Source organism: Papilio xuthus, unplaced genomic scaffold (assembly GCF_000836235.2).
Source record: "Papilio xuthus unplaced genomic scaffold, Pxut_1.1 DF828177.1, whole genome shotgun sequence".
In the NCBI taxonomy this organism is placed as follows: Eukaryota; Metazoa; Arthropoda; class Insecta; order Lepidoptera; family Papilionidae; genus Papilio; species Papilio xuthus.
This window is the reverse complement of record NW_013530472.1, coordinates 1,221,518-1,227,517: the sequence shown is the minus strand read 5'-3', so window position 1 is coordinate 1,227,517 and position 6,000 is coordinate 1,221,518. Positions and strand designations below refer to the sequence as shown.

General features: G+C 32.4%; 1 protein-coding gene across 1 annotated transcript in view; it reads left to right on the top strand.

Moving 5' to 3' along the window:
- LOC106113707 (terribly reduced optic lobes) overlaps positions 1-6,000 on the top strand; it is a 109,173-nt gene that overhangs the window by 26,976 nt on the left and 76,197 nt on the right.

The following is a 6,000-nucleotide window of genomic DNA, read 5'->3' as shown; positions in this document are numbered from 1 at the left end:
AATTAGTTGATTATTTCTTAACTTCGGTTAAATTAAATATTTTAAAATTATTTATGAATTATTAAATGAAGTCAATCGGCTTATTTTGAAGTGTTTTCTTAATGATACAAAATCAAGCAAGAAGTCTTTGTTATTTTCAATTGTTTGTATGACACAATTTATTTATTTATAACATTTTCCTGTCATTGTTTCTTCAATTAACACAACTCTATTAAGATTATGTCGAACTGTGCGGTTTCAATTTATTTCTCTCATATTAATTATATTTTCAACTTTATAATGTTGCGGTATAATACCTTTTAAGCTCTCGTTTTAATAAAGTTTACTCGATGACAAAAATTTCAACAGTAATTAAATAAAATAAATGACAAATTTTCAGTGGATATTTCCCCTTTCTATGCGTCCTGTCCTCTGCCTAATTCGCATCGCTTTCCTCTTATTTATAAGAAAAGGGGTAGAGGACTAAAATTAGTTCTCCGAAACGCAAACTCATCAGATGAAATGCGGAATTACATCTACTTCACGCCTGTCAGGCCAACCCAAGATATTTTTTCGTGCTGCAGTGATCCTTACAATGTATTAAAATCGTATATTACATGCAGACATTAATACTAAACGGATTCAACGACAATTAAAAAATTGAAAAAACCTCGTTTACATCAAACAGCGAGTTGTTAGGTTTTATATTTTTATTGTCAAAAAACTTTTATCGTAGCTCGGCAGTTCGCAGAACACCCGTACATCTGAGTTAACGGATAAAGCAAAGCGAATGCCGCCTGTAAACGAATTGTTGAAATCAACGAGCTTTTTCGTAATAAGTTTTTAAACGCTTTGAATTCCTATTTGATCTGTTTGCTGTTTTCAGTTTGCAACTGTAATTTAGAAGCGACGTGCAGTGTATTGTTGCGACTTTAACAATTTGAACGTTAAACATGATATTAAATAACTTTCATGTCGGACATACCATACTGAAAATGAGCTGACGTTGCTGGTGTGTTTTACGTAATATTTGATAGTTTCACCAAACGTTATTTATTATTAATCCATCGTAAATTACAGTACATACTTAGGTAGTATTTTGAATTTAGAAATTATTTATTATCGGCTTCATCGCTAATGTTTACCAAAAGAAATTCCAAACCAAAACCACTGAAACGTACCGTACCATAACAGAGATGACAGTATGTTTTGTCTATATAAAACTGATAGTATAGCATACTTCGAAACTACATTACAAAAACAAATAAGTCTTCGCAGAACTCAATAATCTTAGAAAGTGATATCAAGTTGTATTAATTTAAGGACTACGAAGCTTGTCCATCTCTCATACTATGGATCTATGAGATTGTATGTAAGAAAATGCGCGTAGAATTTTAATAAGCTCATTTTTCCTTTGTCTATAGAGGGTGCTGTCTCTTGCAATGTCATGTGTTAACTAGCCGCATTGACGCTTTCACGTTGTCAATAAGTCTGGAAAAGTCTAGCGAAAGTAGATGCTTCTTCTTCGTGTATTAAATCGGAAAATACAAGAAAATTAATATGCATTTTTTCCGCACACAAACTGATTTAAGCATATCTACACGTGTGTGTAAAGGTACTCGTGCAATCGCCCGCGCCTGTCGCAACGCACACACGGATTAAACGGATTTTCTTTGTCTTGATGCGATGCGAGCGGCGAGGTTGATGGACGCATCGCTATGTCATATAAAGCAAACTAAAATCCGTTGCGTACCGTGCGTGCGTGCGGTACGTCTGGCGCGGGCCAATGGAAGCGTACCTTAAATTTTGAATGTCATGACATTGCAGTATATTTGATGATGTCATGTTTTATTTATCAACCCTATCAGTATATCGTGTGGATACAATATAAATATTATTAATAGATTTTGGGCATCATATCTTCAAGGTCTGGGATACGGCAGGAAACATCTGCTTTTATTTGCGTTACTTATTTACATGTATTGATAATAATTTCCTGTCGAACAACTTATCTTAGTCTTTTACAAGTATACACGGTCTTAATATTTTTTTAACGGAGTCTCAACGGGTTACAAGACTTTTGGAAAAAAACTAATATTTTTTTAAATTCAGACTAACCAATATGAATGTATTGTGCTAGTAATTTTAATATGGTTAATAACAAAACATTCGAATACATAATATAGATAGAATTTAAGTAAATAGCTTTGAATTTTTCTTAAAGATCTTTAATTTTAGTCCCTCTCAAACGTTTTTTAGAATTAAGTGGGAATGCTAGCCAGTTTAGTTTCGGTCAGTACCGGTCAGATTTTTTTTGGTTATGTAAACATTTTAATTATCGAAACGCTGAGATCACCACTACTCCCATAAGTCCATTTAAGGTAAAATATATCAAAGCTAACGTTACGTGACCTTTTAAATTATTTTATTTTTAGGTTGGTGTCCAAATAAAGTTGATTTTTTTAATGTATTTATTATCCCATTTTTAAAGGCGTTACCGAAATTTAAAAAAAAAATTAAAATAAAACAAATTGCCAAAGCAAAATTGAATACATACTTTTATAAATTAAATAATTATAAAAATAGATACGTTATAATTTGAAATACAGAGTCTGTGAAATGCAAGTAAATAATCTAATAGAGATCCCTTTACTTTGCGAGCCGAGACTGGATGTGTAGACAGGGTGTAGAGCGCTCGAGCTTGACATCTGAACAAGTCGCCTTTCGCCCTTCGCCCTACTACCCCATTTGTTGGCCGCTGCGTTTTTTCTTATTTGCAAATTTTAACCAGCTGAATCAAGTATGCGTTACTAAGACCAACTTTAAATAATGTCAAATCAATTTTCAATCTCGAAACATATTTTCTTAACCTCGATTTATTTGATAATTTAGTTTTCTAGTTTTAATTTCACTATTGTAAAATCACTTTATCTGTACCTTACTGGCTTAGCTATAACAGTTCAATTTTCCTTTGTAATTTTCAATATAATAACAAACATTATGTTAGTAATTGAGAAGACAATTAGAAAGTTGGAGCGATAATTACAAGAGACAATAATGATGTAAAACCATCCTAAGAGATGGCGGGGTTACTTCTAACGCGGGGTCGCGGTTAAACCTTTTCAATAACTTTAGAATGTTCCCGTTCAAACATTAAAAGTAGTTGTAACCTAGACCTTAAACTAATTGCATTAAGAGATAAAATGTTTTATTAGAACATATTTAGTTAGACTCGACAAAGCCCAATAATATGATTTTGTTTAATATTTATACAACATTTAACGTAATGATTTGCAAAGTTATGTTATGTCTAAAATCAGATTTGTATTTTCTCGTGCACTTTATAATTTGTTTCACCAAGATTTATCTTCTTTTCAGAAAACAACTTTATTTTATATAACTAAATAAATTTTAAAATAAACTTAAGAAATGTAACATTTCTTTTAAAGAATTCATTTAAGACAGAATTTCTCGTCTAGTCCCAGTATCCTAGATTTTCCTTTTTATTCAACTGGCGAGTATTTTCAGTCTTATGTCTGTTACCAAACACAAACATTTAGTTTCGTTGCTTAAGTGTATTTGATATTTAATACTTTATTACGTAATATAAGCGGCTTTACTGGAGTAAAGCAATTTACAGTATCAATAGTTTTGTTTTGAGCTTAGAACGAAATTTATGTCAGCATGAGAAACATAGTATCCAACCAATAGACTAGATTCTAGATTACATCAGGTATCCCAGATTGAAATAGAGGCGCTTCTGAATTGTAGCTTGCAGATGTACCATCCGTATTCATACCGTGGGTCCTTTAATCCGGTCCTCTCTCATACGCAGAATTCTCATAGTACGTACTAGTCTTGTGTGTACATCTTTATCTGACGTTATGCTTGCGTTTTCATGTCCTTTTGGCTCTTAAACCACTGGATTTAGTGTTGAAACTTTTGTAAAGTTTTCTTCAGATGTCTTTTAATATTTAATTATAATTATAATTTTCCTTTTTAAGAAAGCTTGATATTGTGAGAGCGTCGGTGGCTCAGGTGTCAAGCACTTGACTTGCAATCTGCAGGTGGTGGGTTCGAATCCCGCTATGTACCGAAGTGTTTTTCGATTTCCGATTTACATATGTACATTTATCCGACGTTCATAAAGTGAAGGAAAACATCGTGATGCAACCTGCACATATCTGAGAAGAATTTCAAAGATATGTGTGAAGTCAACAAAATTGTGAAATGTTATTTTGATGTGATACATTTCTTTACTTTTCTTTTCATGGGTTTAGTTAGTCATTTAAATGTTTATCCTTTATGTTAATTTTATTTATAAATGTTATTGTATTAGTGTTGAAACGTTTATTTTGTTATTTAGGGAGCGGATGTATTTTAAATTCTCATTACAGTTTGAGATTTCGACATGGAGCAAACATCACGCGTCTCGCATGGTTATGGCATAAGCAACTTGGCAACACTGTTTTCTTAGCCTAAATGTTTCTGACAAGTATAATTATAAATATAAACGCTTTTGCACACTTTTGCATTATTCGTAAATGTTTTAATACTGTTTTGTAACTGATTTTAGTTGATATGTATACCATTTTGAAAAAAACATTAATATAAATCAAAATCCCTAAGCCCTCAGACCTAGGTCACTTAAATAAAGTGTAATTTGTTATTTTGTGTAATGACCGCGTAAAAGAATCGATAGATAGTTTTATTCCTTCAAAGGTAAAAGGTAAGGTAAAGAAGTATTTACTAATAAACCAGACTAACTTAAATAATGTACTCAGATGCAACGCACGAGAGTTCTAAATTCTTACTAGTTTTACGATTATTGTTACCGTCAAATTTGTTTGTAGGCTAACACTGCATTGAGTGGGTCAAACGTTTGTTTAGAGTAACTCAATATGTTTTGAATTGTATCATTTAAGACCCGACACTTTGAGCATAGCGATAAATATCTGTTTAGGACAGTTATTCACTCACGTCGTAAATGTATAAAAGTCGTAGTTTATCAATTTATTTAACAATCGGAGACAATCGTGTGTAAGGGCGATCGTTAACCTAAATGAATTGAATATTTACAGTACTGCTGAATATAAACATTTGTTTTTTACGAATTCATAATCTGTTAGGTTATTTTACACTAAATTATCGGGTATAAATCTTTGTTTTTTAAGAGTGGCAGCTCGAAGCAGGCAACATGCTCTTGGCAGTATTATTTATAATTATTTAAATTATTAGTGAATTTATCATCAACCCCTCTAGGGACTAGGGACGTGGTCGGCACACTATGTACTACTCTTCCATGCATCTCTACTTGACCGTTATATTTGAATTAACTTCCTTCTTCTTACGCATATCGTGTTCATCCATCCATTCATATTTTCTTTGGTTTTCCTCAACTTTTGCAGTCATCGATATTTAATCTTGATACTTTCTTATTTAAGTTATCAACCATTCGCATAACACAACGCCAACTTTTTGCTTAAAATCCAGTAAATATGGTAATAAAAAGCATTGTCAAGACACACATAATTTTTCATCATACATTTGGTAAATACGTATATGAAATGATGGTCTGTAAGTTTCAAATAAAGTATTTTTTCTTATAAATTTGAAATTAACGCTCGCCAACCCTTGGCATAGTTAACTTGCGCGGCGCGTTGTTCCCACCCGAGCGAGGATCATGTTGGACTATACGAAATTGCCGAGAAATCCTCCAAGCACTCTTCTCCCCACACTCTAATTGCCTCTTTGTCCAACGATTTATTTATGAATCGTGATCTCTTAGTCGTCGATGGACGTTATGTTCTATATACTTAAATTATATTCGTATGTTTCAACATTTTGTTTTTTTAATGGCGCCTTATCGTATTATATAAGCTTGTATAATACGATAAGGTGCTTATATTTAATTTCAACCCCAACGTCTGTCATCAAATCTTTCAAATTAAATTTGATCCACTTCCCAGTTACTGATTGAGATAAAATTTTGCATACAAGTGTAAATTTTGTGACCATACA